Here is a 24315-nt window from a genome sequence, read left to right on the forward strand (position 1 = left end):
AAACAAATTTAGTTGCTCCATCAATAAGACAAATTCTACACTATTTATACTGTACAAAATAATATTATTATTATCATCCTCTTTTTATTATTTTATTATTATTATTATTTTATTTTTATTTATTATTATTATTATATTCTGTAGGAAATTCTATAGGAGTTTTTCTATTGTTGTTAACAACAATTAAAGTGTTGATAAAGACATGTGAGATTTTGGACCAATGATTTTGTAGTGAACAATGTGCTTATTTTTTCTGAGAATCTCTTATGCAATGAAAATTACACGATACCTCTAGCATTAACATTCAATATGATTGTTAACTTTTTCATGAAAAATCAGTAACCATTAATTTCTTTTTTATATTTTATTTAAATATGTACTAATAGTAACTATATAATTATTTGATTTTATTTATAAAAAATCATCTACTTTATTAATGCGTATAGTTATTGATTATAAAATAAAACGTATACTATTATACTTCTTTAAAAATATAACTTTATCTTCATATAATAATGATAATATTCATCTAGGTATAAGAAAGATCATACTTTTATCTCATATATACATTTAAAAAATTACTTAAATTTTAAAATAATCTCTCTTTTCTGTGTTTTGGAATGTTAAATGTTCGACTCTGAGGTGGAGTCATGAAGTAAATGTTATGGACTTTGCTATATTTTACTATTAAGTTTTTTTAATAAAAATTAAAATATTTATAATACTTTTATTAATTTAATTTTTTTTATTATAGATAAAAAAAAAGCATAATAAATTCAGTATTAATCAAAATATAAGAAACCATACATTTTTAAGTTATCATTAAATATAAACTAATTTTAGAAACCAAAATAATTCATTATTATTTGGCTATACCATTTTATAAAATGTGTTTACGTCCTCTCTTCTTAGTCTACGATTATCCCTGCTCTTCCTCATATGTGGATATAAAAATTATTGATATCTAAAGTAATTTTTATTATTAATAAAAATTTATAAAATAATTTTTAAATTGATATCTAACCATCAGCTACCAAGATTTTAGTTACTTATTACTCTATATTCTAAACTAGTCTCTATTAGTCTTTTAGGGATTAATAAAAAATATAAAATATTAATAGCTAAAATCTTGGTAGTTAATTTAGATATCAATTTAAAATCTATTTTATAAATTTTTATTAATAATAAAAATATTTTATATATAAATCATTTTTAATTTCCATAATAGTATTTAATTTAATTAAAATAGTGATTAATTATTTTTTATTTCTAAATTTGATTATTATTTATTGATTTTTTTTTATAAATTAGAGTTTGATATAAGAAAGAAAAAGATGAAAATTAAAGAATAGATATTGTGTGATAAGATTCAAATTTGATGACAATAACAGTATGCGGCTAGCCCTGAGAATCAAACGTGGAGAACCACATATGAAGAATGATAGGACTTTATGGGAGGCTCAGAAAATAAACTGTACAAAGATCCAACTAGTGGGATTCTTAACAATCAACCAATTTCACTTCAATTTTTTAAATTGTTTATTCTTTTTCTTAGACAAGTTTTTTATTCCCATAGCAATTCATTTTTGCACGTAATTTCAATAATCAATTGTGCTATATGCTAAAAATCTCTTTCATGTCTATGCAATCAATGACGTCAAATTTTAATACTAATCTGTAAGAAATAGAAGTACACTAGTGTTAAAATCTTACATTTAGGGAAAATAAGTAAGATTGAAGATTAATATAATATAAAATAAATTACAAATATATTATCTTAAAATTTTTAAGTTAAAAATTCTATTTTCGTTTTTTTATGATTTTTATCGAAAAAAATTATATTTTTTTCTTGAAGAACCAATAAATATTACCGTAGAAGCTAGTTCCTTCGAAATTCACACTACTATGACGTATTTTTTATCATAAAAAAGTATGACATTGACCTCAAAGTTTAGAGCATTTAAAGTTATATATTTTGTCTTTTCATAGTGTCGAAACCGTTTGTTTATACTTGACTTTGTTCTATTAACCATAATTAGGGGATATGATCCCTGATTGTTCTCTGTTAATTAAATCTTGGATTTGATCACTTTTTTCTCTAAACTGATGTCAGGAATAGGGTTCTACCAATGATCCATGTGTCCATTGTTAATTAGCACTAATTAGTACTAATTAGTGGGGATGATGTCAAGAATGAAGAGATTGGTTTCAAATGGGATGATTTCTCATTGAAGGAGTGTAGTATATTTATACAAATAAGATTGTAAATACTGAAAAATAATATAAAACCTAATTATGCATATTCAATCAACTAATTATGTCACATAATAACTAATTATATCATATGATAACTGATATATAATTTTCTTAATAATTAATTAAGTCATATAATGACTAATAATACCATATGATAACTCACATATTCCTTAATACTCCCTCTCAAGTTGGAGAGTGCAAATCAAGTACTCCCAACTTGTTGCATAAAAATTCAAATTACTCTTTGCCAAGCGCTTTTGTATAAATGTCTGTCAACTGCATATTTGTATATACATAACATGGATGAATCTCACCTGCTTGAAGTTTTTCCCTAATTACGTGACAATCAATCTCAATGTGTTTTGTACATTCGTGAAAAACTGGATTAGCTACAACATGTAAAGTTGCTTGATTATCACAAAATAACGAAGCTGGTTTTTGAAATTCAACCTTCAAATCCCAAAGTATATATCTCAACTAAGCCAATTCTAGACAAGTATTTGTCATTGCTCTATACTCTGTATTCTGCTTCTGCTGAAGAACGTGATACATTCGTTTTTTTCTTCGATTTCCAAGAGATGAGGGATGATCCGAGAAAAACACAGTAACCAGAAACAGAACGCCTTGTAGTACGACATCCTCCCTAATCTGAATCACAATATGCATTAAATTATTTTCAGATGGTAGAAAAATACCTTGACCTGCGTCCCTTTAATATATATAAGAACCCGCAACGCTGCTTCCCAATGTGACTTTTATGGTGTGTTCATGAATTGACTAAGGGAACGTACTGAATATACTATGTCAGGTCTGGTAACTGTCCAATATATTAATCTCTCAACCAGTCTCCGATACTTGCTCAGATCATGAAGTATTTCGTCATCTTCATCTCTCAGTTTCAAGTTTTGCTCCATTGGAAATTTTTCTGGCTTCACACCTAATAATCTCGTGCCTTGTAAAATATCCAATGCATATTTTCTGTGAGACATAAAGATCCTTCTTTTGGAACGGGCGAATTCTATCCCCAAAAAATATTTCAATTCACCAAGGTCTTTAATAAGAAAATGTTTGAGCATATGACTTTTGAGCAACTTGATTTCATGTAAATCATTATCAGTCAACATGATGTCATCAACGTAAATGAGAATAACAGTAAACTTTTTACCTTGAGATTTAGTAAAAAGTGAATAATCTGCCTTTGATTGAATGTAACCAGTAGATTTAACAGTAGTTGCAAAAGTTGATAACCAATTTCGTGATGCTTGTTTTAAACCATAAATATATTTGTGAAGCCAACATACTAGATTCTTCCCCCGTCGGCGCCAAGAGGTGGATTCATATACACTTCTTCTTGTAATGTCTCGTGAAGAAATGTATTGTGCACATCAAGTTGATGGGTATACCAGTTGTGGGAAGGAGCGACAGTTAATCAACAATGAAGAGTGGTAAACTTGGAAGTAGGAGAAAAAGTTTCTTTATAATTTATACCTTCAACCTTGGTGCAGCCCTTAGCAACTAAACGAGCTTTATATTGTTCAATGGTCCGATAAGAGTTATATTTGATTTTATATACCCAGCGACAACCGATTGGTTTGTGCCCTGGTGGAAGAGAAACCATCTACCATGTGTTTGTTCCATTCTAGAGCTTGAAGTTCAGCATACATGGTTTGATGCCGAAGTGGATCACAGTTAGCTTGCTCGAAAGAAGATGGTTCTTTTTGTGTTGTTAAGAGGGCTAAAAAGGCACAGTGATAAGGAGAAAAATAAAAAACAGACAAATGAGAAGAAAAGGGATACCTTGTACCTTTACGAGAACTTGATTGTGACGAAGAATGATTAATGTGGGAAGACATGTCGTAGTTTTTTTTGCAATGCAAGAGGTTGAATATTACGAGTGGAACGGTGGACAGGAGGTTCATCGAGGGTCGAAATTAGTGATAGATTGGAGGGTTTTAATGTCGCGAAAGATTAGGAAGAAGACAGATTAGGCAATGGAGAATGAGATGAGAATGGTATGGCGGTTTATGGGATGAGGATTCTGGAATAGTGACATCAGAGGAAGGTGTAGATGATGCGGGATTGTGATCAAGTAAATGAAGCGTGAAATTGAGAGAAAAATCAATAGAGGATATCGATTGAACCGATGTATTGAAGGAAATGTTGCGAGGTAGAGGAAAATATGGTGATGAATTTTGAGGAAATTGAAAAGATTTGGAATGAAAAGGGGAAATATTTTTTTGAAAATATACGTCACGATTGATGGATATTTTTTTGGTTTGTAAATCAAAAATTGTATACCCCTTTTAGCCATGTGGATACCCCATGAAGACACAAATAGATGCTCGAGGATCAATTTTTTGTTTAGGGCGAACATTGGTCACATAACATTCACAACCAAAGACCCATAAATGTGCAAGAGCAGGAGGACAGTTATACAAGACCTTAAATGGAGATTTGTTGGATAACAATGGTGTTGGAATTCGATTTATGAGGTAAATTGTAGTTAAGACACATTGCCCCAGAATTCAAGTGGCACATTTGATTGAAACATGAGAGAACGAGAAACATTCAAAATGTGCTGATGTTTTAGTTCTACAACTCCATTTTTTTGTGGAGTGTGAATTAAAGAATTTTGGAGCTCGATCCCTTTATTTTGAAGAAAACTGTGAAAATGAATAAATTTTGTGTCATTATCCACTCTTATTGTTTGAACATTTGTTTGAAATTGAGTTTTGACGAATTGTGTCTATTCTTTGATGGATGCATGCAGTATAGACCACCGCACTGTCTACCTAAGCCAGTCATCTTCCCCGAAACCAAGTCCTGCAAAATAAAAAATTCATAAAATAATAGAATGTAACAATCTAGGTCGTTTGTGAGTTTGTTGGCTGAAACCAAGTTCAAGTTAAAAGATGGGACACGTAGATTTTTAAGTGTGAGTTTGGGATTAAAAATAACGGTGTCAATGTGTGTGGCTTGTGTCGTAGCACCATTTGGTAAATCGACACTTGTAATATTGGAAGATTTGGGTTTAGTTAAAAGAGACATATGAGAAACAATGTGATATGTGGCGTCAATATCCAAAATTCAAGAACTTGCACTACTAGAATTAACAGACACAAAAGTTGATGGAATCAAACCTGCGGCATTTGCATATACGTCAACATTACCAAAATTATTTTGATTTGATGCATTGATTTCTTGAGTCGATTTTTGAATCTGCTTTGCAGTGAATCATTGTATTACACTAGAAGAAGTTGAATCAGATACTTCCTGGGATTTTGTCATGTTTGTTGTGGGTTGATAGTTGATGTCATTTGATTTTATAAGAACCAAGACATGGTCTGGTTGATCTGAATGATGAATATAGAACGGGTGTGAGAGATCAGTGGTTTTGATATCTGATCCAAAACCCTTCAAATCGTTTCACATGGCAATATGGGTGTTTTTGAAAGTATGGAAATCTTGATACTAAAATCGTGCTCTGATACCATGTCAAGAATAAAGAGATTGGTTTCAAATGGGATGTTTTCTCATTGAAAGAGTGTAATGTGTATATACCAACAAAATTGCAACAATTGAAAAATAATATAAAACATAATTATGCATATTCAATCAACTAATTATGTCACAAAATAACTAATTATATCATATGATAGCTGATATATAATTTTCTTAATAACTAATTAAGTCATATAATGACTAATAATATCATATGATAATATGATAACCGATACATTCTTTAATAGATGATAATGTCAGATAAGTCACACGAGATGATCCACAACCTATTGTAGAAAAATGTAGGATGAGTTAGACATTCGTCAACTCACATATGCCCCTCTTGTATAATACAGTCCGCACAGGTCGATTTGTCACCCTCACGACCCACATTAATTTTTTTCTCCTTTTATTTTATTATTATATAATATTATTTGTATATTGAATATAACTAAATATTTATTATTTTATTAATATATATTTGCAAGTATGACTCTATATTTTATTTCATGATCTACTTTAACATTTTTTCATAATTTGTTTGTTAGTAATAAATAAATATTTTTTGTTCTGCTACCACCAATATAGTCTTGTATCACTTAGGAGTCGAGATAAATGACAGTTTATATACTCTTTTCTCTTCCAACTCACCGAAACACTTTTTAAGGACAAAATCGTGACAAAACATCAATCTCTAAAGCAAACAATATCTCGAATCTTGTGATTCATCATCCATACTAATTAGCATATATATTTTATTAATTAAGCATGATAACTAGAATCTATTATTATTAAAAGGACGTACAATTGCTTAATCGAGATTATGAAATCTCTTATTATGACATTGGTACATACACGATCGTATAGCTCTGCAATTCTAATACATATAGAAAGTGTTTCTAATAGAATTACAAGCAAATATGACTTCATAATTAATTTTTGGCTAATGAAAATGTAAGCATTTACCCTAAATATATTGAATATTTGAGCATGAGGTATGTTATGTCTATACGAACCTTGAAACTCTTTTTTGACAGTTATAAACTGTCACGTCGTATAGAAGAGAATAGAAGACTACAAAAGGATAAAAGTACAAGAAATTGATCACTCTCCAATAATTTACTTTCGGTTCATTAAAGTCAAAGATTATAGCATATGAACTTAGAAACTTCAATAACAAATTTCAATTCAGAATAACACTTATTCTTATCAACAAATTAGGTCATCATTTCAATCAAAATTATAGTTATAGAAAGCATATAAGTTATAAGCTATATGTTACATACGAACATGGAACATGAAAATTTAGGTAGGTTATCTATATTATAAAATAATGATAATTTTAAAATATCCATTAAGAGGAATATTTTGCATCCAACTCTTTTTTAGATCGGTTTAGAAAACTTTCTGTATTTTGTATTAAGAGTTCGTGTAAAAAGTATTTTTTTTAAATCTATTATTTAGCAATCGATCGAAAACGAGTACCTCTTCTTTGTAATTTTTAACTCTTTAACAATAACAAAATTTACTAAATATCAATTAATTTTAAAAAAATAATTAATCACTATATTGACTTAGTTAAATATTATTTTATAAATTAAAAAATTATTGGTATAATATTTTTTATTATTAATAAAAATTTATAAAATAAATTTTAAACTAGTATATAATATTAATTATCAAAGCTAAACTTTTTATACTCTATATTCTAAATTAATCTTTAACGACTAATTTTATTATTTTAAAGACTAGTAAATTAGTTTTCAAAACTATTTTTTTTTAATGTAATGAAACTATAGAAATTATTTTGTAAAAGAACATAATTTAAAAAAGTTTCTGTTGGGAAAATCAGAATTAATTCTTCCTCTTTGGTGTAAATACAAAATAGGCACTTACGAAAACAATAAGTAAATAATAGAAAATTGAGCAAATAGAATAATGGCACCGAGCATTTTTAACGTGAGGAAACTTCCTCAACCCTATAAATAAAAACTCACTGGACCTAGTTTAGAAAATGTCTCCACTGTGAAAGTAAGATTATAATATTTGTTTCTCTCACTCTATGAGGACAACACTCAATCTCACCCAACAAAGATGGAATTCAGCGTCTCTCTAGCCTTTCATTAGGATTTATAATATCACACTATGGTGAATATTAGCTCTACCTTTTACTCTCTATATTGTTCTTCTCACTTTTCTCTTCCTCACAAGTTCTCTTTATATATAGAATGAGAGGAAGGCTTATGACATAAAGAGATAGTGGGTAATTAAAGCTATAATTTTAAGACTTTTGGAATGACCATCATTGAATATATTCAATGAATGGATCAGTCGTCAAGATTCCTTGGTCATGGTCTCCATTAGAATAAGGAGAGATTCCCAACAAATCTCCCCTTCCCAACTTAAGTAAGGGTATCAACAAACCAACTCCCCTACAACAGTTTGTTAACTTCTTGGCTGAAATTGTCTTGATCATCATGTCAGGCCAATTGTCATCTGTATGAACCTTCTCTAGCTATAACTATCCTCCAAAGCCAAAAACTAGCTTTCCTAAACAAAAAAATTATGAATTTTCTAAATATTTTTTCATTTAAATAAATTTATAGATAGCTTAAATATAATTGGTGTAGAGATCATTTAAATACTTTTAATGAAATATAAAATACTCAAAAGAAGTATCTCAGAGATAGTTTCGTATAGTGGAAATTTCTATATCTAGGAGTCCTGATTGTTAAAAAATAATTAAAATTCGTTTCATTGGTAAAAATATAGTACCTAAAATATTAAATTAATTTTCTAGAAATCAAAGGATATAAATAATCACTACACCAAAAAGTAAAATTAGCTGAAAAAAAGTGAAGGTGATGCTAGGAATCATAAATAGTGTCCACTAAGCCTTTATTATTAAAAAAAAATAAAAATAAAGTATGAGTTATATGGACATAAACTAAAAAAAAAATTGCGTGGGTCAAACGGTTACAACTGGAACTATAAATAATAAATAATAATAAAAATTTAAAATTTTGTAGGTTAAGCCCACACAAACATAATATATATATATATATATAGTTTTAAATTAAATTTAAATATGTAATAAAATTATGAAGGTTAAGCCCACGCTTGTTTAAAAATTGTGGTCAATCCGTTGACTAAACCCACGCTTCTTTGAATAAACAATATAAAATATAATTTTGTGTGGGCAACATGTAGGCTAAGTCCACGCTTGTTTAAAAATTATGTGGCCAACATGTAGGCTAAGCTCATGCTTATTTAAATAAACAATATAAAATATAATTTTGTGTGAGGAGCATGTAAGCTAGGCCTACGCAAAAAAAACACACAACTTATGTCCCACACACCCGCCACTATTTTTATGTCGAGACTAGCCACTATTTTTATGTCGAGATTAGCTTCCAAATTTTAATGATAACTACACTTTTGCGTCCATTTATTATAATTAATGTCTCTTTTTGACCCATGCTAATAAACATATTTTTTGTAGTGAATATGTTATTTTTATTAAAATGTGTTGCCCCCTTAAATAATTTAACAAAAACAGATTATTTAAATAAATAAAAAAGTTAACTCAAGAAAATTATATTCAAATTTCTTCACAATGATATATAAGAAACTTAACTAGAAATTATTCTTGCGAGACATAATTTATAGTAATATTTTTTTTTTAAAATGCAAACAAAAGAGGAATGAGTTTTTCTGAAATGAGACATATATATACCAACATCAAATTCCCAATAAACTAGAAAGCTTCTTTCTCCCCCATAAACAAATTCTTTGAAATGCCTCTCATTGCATTTAATGTGGAATGAGTTTTTTTCTGAAAGCCTCCATTATTAATGACTTGAACAGCACGTAATAAGAAACCCTAGAACCAGAATTTTGGTTGAGCTAGGTGCATTATTTGGTTCTTTTTCACAAAATCCATGCCCCATCTTCACTTTTTTGCTTTAGTGGAAGTGCAGATGAAGGAATTGGAACCACAACTTTGGACCAACACAGCGTGCTCATCATTATTTTGAGACTTCATAAGCTCAATCATGCATGCATTCACACATTTCTCGAAGTTAGGTTTTCTTTTCACGAGCTTCCTCAGACTGCTACCAAACCATACTCAAAAGTTTCACACAATAATTTGTCACCACTAATTTCACAACCAAACAAAACCTTCAACACTACTCATAATTCCACCTCACACAGTGCCTAATCATTCAATCAAAATTCATTTTAAAAATTAAAAATAATTAATTATTCTATTAATTAAATCAAATATTATTTTAAAGATTAAAAACACTACTAGTATATAAATTAATTTCTATTATTGGTAAATAATTTTTGAATCGGTATCTAACTAGTTAGTAAGGTTTTAACTTCTAATTATTTAGATTACGCTACAAGAAAAACATGAAATAGAAACCAATTTTAGAGACAAAAAATAATTAGTTGTTATAGTAACTAAATTAAAGACAATTTTAGAAACTAAAAAAAAAAAATTCTAAATTAGTTTCTATTATTGTTAAATTCTTTTTAAATTGGTATCTAATTAGCAACCAATGTTTTAACTACCAATTATTTAGTTTCTAAATTTGGTAGCAAAAACATTGGTTGTTAATTAGATACCAAAAACCATTTAACAATAGTAGAAACTAATTTAGAAACCAAAATATTTTTAGTCTCTAAAATGGTCTCTAATTTAGTCACTATAACAACCAATTATTTTTTGTCTCTAAAATTAGTTTTTATTTCATGATTTTCTAGTAGTGTTGGTAGTTAATTACATATAAATAATTTTTGTAGTTTTTAAAATAATATCTAATCTAGTTAATATAATAATTAGTTTTTTTTTCATTTTTAAAATTAATTTTTATTTAATAATTTTTTTTATATTTACATGTGCATCTTTGATGCTTCCCTGAGATTGATCCTTTAATTTTGGAACTTCTCAATCTGTGGTTCATATGTACCTTCTTTCATTCCATGAATTGAGGACTTCCATGCAAATTTTAGGATCTACTTGGCACCACAAGAAACAAAGTTTTCTTAGAAACAAAGTTTTCTTAGAGACAAAGTTTCATTTTCTTTAATCAATAACTAAAAGGCAAATCAGGACACCTCATAATAACAATAAAGACACTTATATTTAAATTACATTTACACTTTTTCACTAATTGATTTTTTCATATTTTTTTGTGATTTTTTCTATAAAAAAAGTTGTAAGGTCTCACAAAATATTCGCCGAAAAATCTTACCAAGTATGAAAATTCTCAGTAATATTTATTTATAATTACAAATAGGAAACACTTTTATTGATGTTTCATTTTATTCATAGTTGAGAAAAAAAAACTTTTATTGATATTTACCTTTTCTTATCATAACCATAAGATAGTGTGTTTAAACTTTAAGGTATGCATATACGCAGTAACAAAATGAGTGACAATGCAATGTTTTAAAATAAATAAAAAATGTTTGTATAAATTAAAAAAAAAAAAGTGGGGTAATGTAATTTATTTTATAAACTATGAAATGAACACAAACACACCCATTTTAGATTAAATAAAAGAATTAAGGTTTTGAAAAAGAAGTTAGTGATATTGTAGACTTATATAATAATTTTTAAGATCATTTTATAAACTAAAAAAATATTTGGTATTTAAAGTATTTTCTATTATTAATAAAAATTTATAAAATAGTTTCTTAATTGGTTCTAAGCAATACCTACCAAAATTTTAGTTACTTACTACTTTATATTCTCTTTACTAGTCTTTCAGAGACTAATTTAAATCTAAAATATTAATAACTAAAATTTTGATAGCTAATTTAGATATTATTTTATAAATTTTTATTAATAAGAGAAACCACCTTATATACAAATAATTTTTTAGTATCTAATTTAGTCAAATTTACAAGAGAAAGCAACTCCAACTCCTACACTACAAGAAAATCATGAAATAGAAACCAATTTTAAAAATAAAAAATAATTATTTGTTATAGTGACTAAATTATAAACCATTTTAGAGACTAAAATTTTGGTTTCTAAATTAGTTTTTATTATTGTTAAATGATTTCTAAATTAGTATCTAATTAGAAACCAAGGTTTTTCTACCAGATTTAGAATCTAAATAATTGGTAGTTAATAACATCTCAATAATCTTAGAAAGAGTGTGAATAACATATAAATTTAGGAGATAAAATTTTAGAATAAATGAAAAATAAATTATTTTAAATCTATTTAAAAACATTTCTCGAAAGATGTTTTCTTTTCCATTTAATTTAAAACAATATCTCTTAAGTTGAATAAGTTGAATTTCAAAGTTACAATGGACTAAACTCAATACTTTTTTAAACTTAAAAGAAAAAACATAAAGACTATTATTTTATAATAATCAGAATCAGACTTACAACACATTTAATGGACTTGAAGTCTAACTCAACCTCATAAAACTAGCTCATAAGATTGAGGATTGCACCCACTTATATACAATGTATTGTCTTCATCTTTAGTTGATGTGGGATCTCCATCACTTATCTAAACCTTAGCAACAAAATCTGAGATAAAAAAAAAATAGTCAAAAGATGAAATATTAATTTTGGCAAAAAAGGAAAAGGAAGATAACTCAAAGCAATTCCGAAGAGCAAAAGTGTTGGTGATTGGGAAATATGATTGGAACACACTCATTGGGACCAGTAGTGTGATTGAGACCATCTTTGGTAAATGCAGAACAAATAAGACCTTTCACCAAAGTTCAACCTTCGTGTTTATGCCTCTTCTTTTTCCATCGAATTTCAATTCTCTTATCGTAAAAAAGCTTTTTTGGCATTATTCTTTTTTCGTAACTTTGCTTCAAACTTCACATCACAACCATTACTTCATTTTCATTTTATGTTGTACCACTTACACTTTATAGATGTACATTCGCACGGATTCGGACATGGTATCGATACATGAAATAGATATGGCATAAGATGCCATTTTAAAAAATAATAATAATTACATAGAAGTAGTTCTATCTATACAATTAAAAATTAATTTTATTCACCAAAACATCACAAAATTGTGCAAAATTCCCATGGAACTAAAGGAACAAGATGAGTATGAAGGCAAATAGTATTATCATTAAGATATAATTAATGAGTATAAAGTATGTGCGGAAAAAAAACTTATACTAACTTAACTTCGTTTGATATTAACGATTTAGAGACAAATAGTGAATGAAAAAAAAATTGGCATTTAAGAGATACTTCAACTCTAATACAAAATGATAACCTATATGTCGATTCTCAGAAAAGTCACAAATCAAAGAATAAAACACGTTGACATCTTACATTTGCTTAACATATGAGTCCACATCCTCACGGTGCACCTGATGATAGTGGTTATAAAATGACAAAGCTAAAGATTATATCAAGAAAGAGATCGCTCAAATAAAAAATGTCACCCACCATGAGCTAAAAAAATGAGCAAAATGAATTAATCATTAATGTTATTTCTTATATTTCGATTTTACATTAAAGAGCGAAAATAATATATATTAAAAATTAATTATTTTTTAAAAAGTTGAAAATATATTTTGTATAACAAATTTTAAAAGTATATTTTAAAAAAAAAAAATTTAATCATGAAAAAAATAGTAAGTATTAATTATAAGATCTATTGGATTTTAAAAAATAGTGAATAGATGATTTAATATTCATAAAAGTAAATGAATGAATTTAATTTAATCAATTTTAAATTTTTTAATGGATAGATTAGATGAATAGAAATTATTCAATCGATAACTAAATCCATCTAATTTATTTGATGTAATATTTTACTTTTTATATTATTTACAAAAATGTTACTCTATTCTCTTTACATTAGTTTTTTCCAACCAATATCATGTTTATATGATATGTAATATTTTTTTTAGTTGCTATTGATAATGATTATTTTTTTAGTGAATATTATTTATATTATGTATTTATCGATGCAAGTTCAAGTTATTTTTTAGTTAAATTTAATTAGGATTTTTTTAATCAATACAGTGAAACTATTTTTTAATGGATGTTAACTATTTTTCAATTGAAATAAGTCATAATTATTCTTTTGTCAATATTTACACATTTTTTTTATCAATATCACAAATGTTATTTTTTTTTCCAAAGCTAATCGCGCTATTTTTCTAGTATTGACTAAGAAAATTTTTAACCAATCATAACTAAGATTTTTTTATTAAAATATTAAAATAGAATAAATCTAAATTATTTTATTAAAAATTAAAAATATCAAATAATTTGAAATAAAAGTAATTCAAATCTAATTTTTAAAAATACGAAATTTGTGTTGAAATACCATAGTAAGTTTTTCCTTTTAAAAGAGGATTTGAAATGCATAAAAAAAAATGTAATTAGAAATCATATTTATGTCTAATGATTTACCAAAATACCTCTTTTGTGTGTAAAGTGATTTTACAGTTACAATCTTTGTCATGTACACGTGTCATTTACAGTTACAGTCTCTGTCTCTTAACCTTTAAAGCAGGTCAAAGCGATTCAATGTTGTCTTAAGTGGTCAATTGGAGAGGCAAAATGAATAGGAACCTTTATCATTGCACAACGTTGATAAAAAAAAAAAAAAAGCAATATATGGATATATTAAAAATAATTACTATAGACTTTAATTAAAAAAAGGTTAGTTGACATATCTAAGAATGAAATTAGGTTATATACATTTTAAATGGGAAAAATTTTAAATTTATAAATAAGGAGTAAATTTTTTATGATTTTTTTTTTTTTTACTTTCTTTAAGTTTAGAGAACAATAAAAGATTTTGTTGTAGTGTTCCATTATATATTATACAATTAAGAAGGTAACAAGTTGAAGATTAAAACTAGGTTATTAAAGTTGTTGTAATTGTGATGTGTAGTTAAATTTCTATTAATAATTCTTTTTTTTAAGTATTTTTTAGGTGTTTGTAAAAAAAAATATTGTTGTCATTTTCACCATTAAAGATTTCACTAGTCTAATGGGTAATTCGTGTAAAATTTGTACGAGGAATGATATGTTTAACTTCAATGTGCTTAAGTTCTTTTATATTAATACTCGTAGCGACAAAGTTTTTCATCTTCTTTTTGTTAGATGAGAGTTTCCTTTACTAGGTTGGGTTAAAATTAATATTGATGATGTTGTTACGGGTTCTCCTTGTCTTGCTGCTTGTGGTGATATTTTCCGTGGGAGTATAAAGGAGTTTATTGGTGGTTTCTTTGTTTTTCTTGATATTCGGACTATTTTGGTTTGCTGAGTTTTATGGAGTTATACATGCATTGAAGAAGCTAAAAAGATGGGTCTTACTAGTTTATGACTTGAATGCGCTTCTATCTTGGTTTGTGTTGCATTTACTGGTATGACTAATTTTTCTTAGATTATGTGGAACACTTGCCTTGATTACTGTGGAAAAATCAGGTTTAAGATTTCTCACATTTTTCGTGAAGACAATGCATGTGCTGACAAGCTTACTAACTTAGAGTTTATTCATAGAGAACAATTTCATTGGTATAACAGGCTTCCATATAGTATTTTCTTAGAATTCTTTATTAATAGGTATAGATTATCTAAGTATCACTTTTCTTAGGTTTTTTAGATATGGGTTTTGGTCTAGTCCCCCCATATTTGCTTGTATTTCCTTTCTTTCTTTCTTTTTTTCCTTTTCTTTAATAATACCTTTTTCATGTTATGGTAGATGATTGTTGACACTTGAGGTGTCAACTTAGTTGAGATGTCAAGTTTCATAGTGATGTCTAACATAAAAGATTTTATAAAAAAGAAAATTATTTTTGGTGTAGGATTTGATCTTTAGAGGTTTATTTGGAGCTCTCTTGAATTTATGAAAAGTGACAAAGGAAGATTTTTGGTGATAGTAGGCACATTATCCTATGCTAATACAGACTAATATTAGCATTTGATCAATAGAATGATTATTTATACGTGTGAATGTTTGATAATTTCATTATTATGTATGTGGAAGTTCATAGGTATACTTTTATATATGAGTAATACTAAGTGTATATGATATTGGTGATTCTTCTATAAATGATTATCAATTTAGTTGATAAGTTGGATGAGTTGGAGTAAGTTGAGGGTGTCAAATTCATATTAGAGATTTCTTTGTTAATTGAAAAATGTTGCTCTTGAGTTCAATATCACTCAAGTTGTGGCGCACTACTCAAAGGACGTTCAAGTCATATGTAATTACCTTAATCACTCCTTATCATTCGAGCAATAACTTAGACACTTAAGTTGTATGTAATGATTATCATGGAACTATGTTTTAGGCCTCAAGTTTTGGCAAAACAATATGTTTTATGTTCTAGAACTACTCGGAAGAGGTTCAACAAGTATAACACTCAAGTGTTATGAGCACACTCAAGCAAAGATAGTGTTTAAGCGAGAAGGAGAAAAAAATATATATAGAGGTGTCTTACCCAAGTAGTGTGAGATCGCTGAAGTATGAAAGTTTTTCTCAATTATATAAAGTGTGTTCATTCCAGCAAGAGAAGGTTGCTCAAGCGAGAGAAACTCACTTAAGCGACATTTGTTGTAATGGTGATGATCTAATATTATACGTGTTGATAATTATATAAATTGGACTATATGATTGATGTGCTATATATATGTTGATATGTATATTGATGAGAATTGTGACATGAATCGTTAGTGATATATATATATATAGTTATATTTATGTAATATGTGACCCCTCATGTGTGTGTTTTTCTTTATAAATGTGTGATGAGAGATACTTGGATAGTATTAGGTCCAAAGAGTAAAGGTATTAAACATGAAACTCATTAAGAAAATATGATATCATATGCTTTAGTGATTATGTAATCATATAAATTAAGACATTTGGTACTGAGAAGCTAAATGAAATTTGTGCATTAGTTACAAAATAGGTGCACAAAATACCCTAACATAGAAAGATGATAGTGGATTTTCAAGATATTTTTGATGGGTTACGCACTACTCTTTGGTGGAACATGCTTCATATGAGTTTCTGGAAAGTGTTGAGTGAAAAATTACATTATTTCATTAGGATGCAATTGAGGATTTCTGCATCTTGATGTACAATGCTCTAGTTGTAATTTGTTATGCATGATTTGTTGAGAGTGTGATGAGTTTGATATGTATGTATGTCTTTTGTGTGCACGTGTGTATGTATGTATCCTATGGTATGATGATTAATTTAAATTAGTTCACTTTTGCATCTATGTTTATGAATTGATATGATCATACGTAATGGAGGAGTTAGATATGTATTTCTTAGAAATGTCATACATATTATCTTGAGAATTTTATGTTTGATTGTGGTATAAATATTATTTACAAAAATTACTAGTTTTATGTTTGCATATTATTATATACCCACTAGTATATAAGTAATTAAATGAGACATTACAATAATCTATTAGAAAATAGTTTCATCAACATTGATCAATAAAATCTAACAAACATTAATCGAGAAATAACCTTGCCATACATTAACCGATAAATAATCTCAAAAAATTTAACTAGAAAATAACTCCTTTTAATGTGAGCTAAAAAAAAAGAATCTTTACTTATATTCGTCAATAAAGTAGTCTCATTAGTGTCAATAAGTCTCGGCTGAAAATGACTAAAAAATAGTCCTATTAGCATTGGTAAAAAAACTTATTTAGTTGAGAAATAACCATGACACATGTCCTGATCGACATTGATAAAAAAAAAACAATCACTGATAGTTGACATTCATAGAAAAAATTGTGTTAGATATTAATAAATAAAGATCACTACAATCAACTTTAACTTGAAAGAAACAATCATTGACATCACTAAAAAAAATATCAGTTAACGACATTCAAGTTCGATTGAACTGGAGATTTCTTAATCCAAATCCAAAGGAGAATAACTTGAATGAGACTGAAAGGATAAAAAGAATATAAAATAAAAAAAACTTAAACTTTAGAATTAAATATATATATATATATATATATATATATATATATATTTAAGTTCAAACCTTAATATAAAATTGAGTTAAAATATTAAAGGGAGAGTTTAGCACGTATAATAATTTTATCTGATTGAAATCAAATTGTATCTACTAATAAAAAAAAGATGGCATCAAATAAAAAAAATCTAGAAAGTTTCAAAGAAAAAAAAAATGTTAATTCCATGAGCAATATATCATGAACTAATCATATCAGTGGGCCACATCGAATCTAAGGTCGGTGAGAATCAGCAGCATTCACACATCTGCCAGTTCAAAATCGGATCCTAAATTTGGGGGAAAGAGTCTCTACAAGTGTAACAATTTTATTCGTCCACGTGGCGCTTCAAAACAATTTTATTTTATTCTCTCTCATCTAAGTACTATTTTTTTAATTTACTTTTTCCATAAAAAAAAAATTCATATCACTGAGAGTTTGACAAAATCTGAATTTAAATCCACTTACTTAGTCTCAATTAGTGTTTTTAATTTTGAACTTTTAAAGTCTAATGAAATTATAATATAGAATTATTAAATGGCCATTTGTGTTAAGTCTACATGGTGAGACATTATATTTAATTTTTTATTTGATAAATTTTAAAAAAAAAATTAAAATTATATTAAAATTTATATTAATTTCTTCTTGGTCCTTGGTCAGATTTGAAATGGTAATCATCACTATTTTCATTTCAGAATCTATGCTTTCAAAGCAGAGGCTATATTGGTCAACCAAGCTGCTAAGGCATCAAGAACTTCATCTCATTTGGAATTGAACTACCAAAATTGTGCAAAATTATCAGATAAAAACAAATACAAGTAAATTTTTTAGAGAAAAATTAATAAAAAAATAGATTGTTGATAACATTAATAGCAATAATGACATTAGTAATAATAAATAATAATAAAAATTACTTAGAGAAAAAAATGATTATACACCTAGTCTAAAAAACAGTTTTGTTCTTCAAAAGGGGATTTGATAAGAGAAGTCATGAACATAAAAAAATTGGCATAGGAATTTGTAGCAAAATTTGGCATGAGAATTTGTTGCGTGAAGAAATTGTGGATATGCATGTATATTATGTAAGTAAAGGGGTTAATTACTTGTTTAATTTCTATAATTAAAAAGTAGTTAATTTTAGTTTGCATATTTAAAAGCATCCCCTTTGGAAAGTTTATTTTTCTGAATAATGTTAGACCTTAAATGTTTAATTCTTAGAATTATATGAATTTTTAAAAATCATCAATTCCTTTAATCAAAACTGTAGTGATTGTTTTATTTAATCAAATTAATCACTAATTTGTTTTTCTCTAAAAAGGGTTTTGAGTTTCCTTAAAACTATTTTTCTCATTTACGAAAGTACTTTAGACATCCCAAATATAATTATAATATTTAAAAAAAGCATTACTTTTAGAAAATGTGATTCTAAGGTATGGAAAAAGACATTATTTTAATTTCTTTTAACTCTTGTTGCATCGACTAAAATATATTAAAACGATGCATGTAAAAGCTAAAAGGATTAAAACACACCAGTAGAAAATTAAAAATAAATGTTTATAAATATAAAAACTAACAAAAAAAATGCATAACTATAATAAGTAAATGAATAATTAAATCCATTTATTTGCAGCATAGTATGAGTAGAATAAATAACCATGAAAAAGATTAATCTACCTTCCACAGAATCTCCCTCAAGTTACATATATCTTGGTCAAACTGAACTTGTATAATTAAAAAGGTTTAAATTTGATCACTTTCTTTGTCTAGTTTCAAAAAAAAAAAAAATCTGATTTCAATCTATTTTTCTAAAATTAATCAAATTTGATTTTCCATAATTTTTTCCACAGTTTTTTACTATTACTTCTACACTTTTAAAATTATTTTATATCTCTTGTCCATTTTATAACCTTCAAACATTTAAAGAGAAAAATAATAATTTGAGTTTTAAAATAGAAAAAGAAAAAAATCTAATAAATCTACCATTATTTTGTTGATATAACAGTAGAACTTCATCGTGTCACTTGTTGTTCTGTTTGTGTGTGGAGGAGGAGGAGGAGTCGTGTCACTTGTTTTTTGTTTGCAGCTTTGTTTGACATATTTGGTGTTTGTGTTTTGAGTGGCTTGAAGTGTCGTTTGTATTTCACAAGGACCCTAAGTCAAATTTTGCACAATTCAGGATGAGTCAGACTTCTGTTTCGATTAACGACGTTTGGGGTACAATTTGGGTTGACATTGTGAGCAAAATTTGGAATCTTAGGAACTCGGTCATCTTTAATAGTGGAGTAGCAGATGTGTCTGAAGTGTTTGCTTCAGTGCAAGTTAAGGTATGGTCTTGGATTCATGCAAAGTCTCGTTTTGCTTATTTTCCGTATTCTAGTTGGGTTTTAAATCCTATGAATTGTATGAGGTTGATTCTGTAATGTTGGGTAGTGTTGGTCTGGTAGCCCCTTTGCTAAACTGGTAGACAGGCATTCTAATAGGAGTTTATTGTCAGATATTTATGTATAAAGGTTGGACCACCCCTAAAGTGGTTTCTATTTATTTATTTATTTATTTAATTGTTGATAAAAAAAATAGTAGAACTTCATAGTTAAAAAAGTGAAAAAAAAATCATGTTAAAGTGTTATGTTGGTTTTTTCAGCAAAACTCAATTATCAATAACTTAAACACTTCAAAATCATAAAAATGATAAAGAATAATCCTAATTTGAGAAAAAAATAATAATAATTTAATTAGATTAATTTTTTATTTTTTTTGAAAGACTTGTTGAATGGTCCTATAACATGGTGTGTGGGGACTCGACCTTGCTGATTTCTTCATGGAATAAAATGAGAATAAGCTTATTTTGTTTTTTTGTCCTTTCATGAGGATTCAAGCCAACACAAACTTCAGCTTCATTCTCACACAAAGCCAATGTTAAATTTAGCCTCATTGTCACGCAATAGGTTAAGAGATGGAGGACCATTCAAAGATGTAACCCTAATGTTCATCCATCACTCATAAGAATAAAACAAAGATAGAGAAAAAAAAACTTGTTTCCTCCCAATAGTTAAAGAAAAAGTTGTTGATTTAACATATACAACAAATATATTTCACATTGTAAAATGAATGATAAATTCCAATAACATTCTTCTTAATACCTTTTGATAAAATGTTTATTTATGGGTGTTTTTCTATCTAAATTGTTTGTTCATACGGTCTTTTTAGATCATCGAATGATCTTGCTAAATCATCTAATTTTCTTGTTTTGGTGATTTTTGACCTTTGTAGACTCTCTCTTTCGATCGTCTGATGATCTTGTCATGATTATTTATTGTGTGTGTCGTTGGATCGTCTGTTTCTACGCATCTAATTGGACGATTTATTTTGCGTCTTTCTCTTTTAAACATCTTTTATTTCTTTATTTCTCTTATACATATCTTGTTTTTCTCTTTTGTAACGAGACACACTTGACAATAAATAAAGTTTTCTTCTTCAAAATTTTCTTTCTACGTTTGTGCCTTTCTAAGATTCTTTTCATGCTCTCGTCATATATGTTTTGTCTTTTTTATTATATTTTTTTTCACAAAATAAATTTCTTTTTAATGTGGATTAAAATTTATTAAAACTAACTTTTTTCATTATTTTCTTAAAAATACTTCTATTTTAAGAAAATCACTTATAAATTAGAATAATATTAATGAATAAAAAACTAGCCACACTAAACTTAGTGTTTCTAATAGATTCCTATTAATCATGGAAAAAGGTAATAGAAAAAATGTGTCAAAGAAGACATTCTTAACATTCCTCATTTTGTATATTATTAATGTATTTATAAAGTAGTTAAGTTAGACAATAATTATCTCCCTTAACATCTTTTTATCGAGAGAGATTTTAGACATAAATAAATTTTAATAAAATATATCTGTATATCTATATAAAAATTAAAAGGGATTTGAACTTTTCCTTCTAGATTTAATTTTGAAACATACCATTTCCATCATATACATGTAAGAAGAATTATATGTTTTACAACATATAAAATTCATAATATATAACGGGTGATTTGATGTAATTAATTACTTAACATTAATAGATATTTGATCTATACACCTCCAGGCTATTTAATTACTTAACATGAATATTCAGTAATTTAATTTCCATATATCTACACTTAATATTATAATAATTTTATACATATTATGTATTATATATATTTTTAGCACATAAAATTTTTGTAACATTTAACATAATATACATTTTAATTAATTTTGTACATGTTATATATTCAACTTATGATATAAGTTTTTAAATTTTAATTAATAAAATCTTATAATTTAATTCTCAATATGTTACACTTTTCTTATTTTAAATAAAATAAAACAACAATTATTTAAAATATTATAATAAAATTAATAATTTCCAAGCTTTACACATTAAATTTCTATATATACATAATTAATGAATATATGAATAGAGGGGTAAGAAAAAAAGAATTTATAATGATAATTTAAAAAATTACAAGAAGCATGATTAAAGACAATAATCTTATTCACACACAAAACTTTCTTTATTTTTATTTCCTGAGCTCATAATTTGTAGATTTTATTTTTTTTAATTGTGAACTTAATTGTAGTTTTGCAAGATATAAAATTAGATTTCGAAATAAAGATTGAATAAAGTCTAATTGAAGCTTTCAAATTCTCCAAAAGAAAAAAGAACGTGCAATAAATATGAAAGGTGTGACACAAATATAAAATAAGATCTTTTAAATATAGATTCTTACTTTCAAGTGACTTATTCTTCTATATCATAAATTTTCTTTTTCAATTTTTTTTTGTTTATTTTTTATATTCACACCTACTTCTATTTCTTATTCGATTATCATGTTCATAATCAATTCCATATACTATTTTTAGTTACTTATCGTATTCTTAATATACAAGTTCACGTGTTCTTAAATTTTTAGCTTCTTATTTTATTCTTCATATTCGTTTTTCTTTTTAATAATTGATTCAAATCTCTCATATTTACAACTTGTGATAAAAGATGAAATTTTAATTTTGGTATAATTTTCTTGTTTTTACATGATTTTATATTATTTAAAAAACACATAATATCACTAAATCTAAATATAGTATATCCAATCAATAAACTCAGATAGTGTTTTCATATTTTGGTAAACTTTTTAAACTAAAAGTTTTTTTTTATAATAATGATAAAATATAATGTTAAATATGTTTTTCGTCTGGGTATTATAATATAAAATTGTTCTTTATTCCAGGTCTAGACTTTAAATCTTTGAATATTTATATTAAGAAAACTATTGAGACCGAGTCTCTACTTTTTTACCTAACAAAGAAATTTTAAGAGTAAAATTCTTAGTCAATACTGGAAGTTCGTTTGTCACAGGTAAAAAAAAATTGACAATCACTTATTTAAATAGTTTCTTAATATAAGTATTCAAAAAGATCTAAAATTTGAACTATAAAAAAAATCAATTTGGTGTGAAAGTTCAAAAATATATTGTTTAGAAAAAAAATAAAAAATATGTATCATATATAAAAATAAACTTAAGGTTTTTATATTATTTATAAATTTGTAATCTATCTATTGGTAAAGTTAAACAAATAATATAACACGTTTATACGAGACACAAAGCTTCTAACCTTTCGTCTTCTATAGGTAACATTTGTTAACTTTAAAACTATTTTTCATTTTGAAACTAGCCATTTGTATTCACGTATGGTCATAATAAAACAAATCTCTTTTTTTTAAAACTATAAAAGCACCATTATGATATCAAATTATTATATATTATTTTTAATTACACTATATATATATATATATTTTTAAAATATCCTTTTATAATTTTTCAGAATAACAAGCATTATAACTTTATTATGAAATTTTGCAATTTTTTTACCATGATCAAAACATTTGCAATAGTTATTTTAAATCTCTATTCAAAACCGTTATGATATATATATGCATGAGGTCACTACAATTATAATTTCTTACTATTTATATTTAGTATTTATTTTAAATATATGTACATAAAGAAATGTATACTTGAGTTTTATATTGAATATAATTATTTCAAAATTAAAAACATTATATCTTCATTCTACATTTCATATGTTACTGTTTTAGCAGTTTTTTTTAAAATATTTTTTAATTAAAAATATAATCAATGATATTTTCTACTTTCAAGTATGTTACATTTACATCTACATGTATTTATATTTGGAGTATATTCTTATTGATATAAATACTAAAACTGAATACACTTGTTACTCAACAACTACGTATTAATCTAACTGAAAATCTAATGAAATATATATTAAACTGAATACATTTATTGTTATTTAATTTGATAAAATATCTAAAATCTTAAACTCAATGAATTATCTCTTATTTATTATTATTATGAACAAAGTTCTTGAAGCATTGAAAAGTTTTATGCAGGTAAACTTCCCTTCTTTCTAAAGCTTTCGAGTTGGGACTCACAGTGAAGGGGTTCATGTGCTCTGGTTAATGTAAATTTCATTCTTTTTCTACCTCC

The sequence above is a fragment of the Phaseolus vulgaris genome, chromosome 11 (assembly GCF_000499845.2).
Source record: "Phaseolus vulgaris cultivar G19833 chromosome 11, P. vulgaris v2.0, whole genome shotgun sequence".
NCBI lineage: Eukaryota > Viridiplantae > Streptophyta > Magnoliopsida > Fabales > Fabaceae > Phaseolus > Phaseolus vulgaris.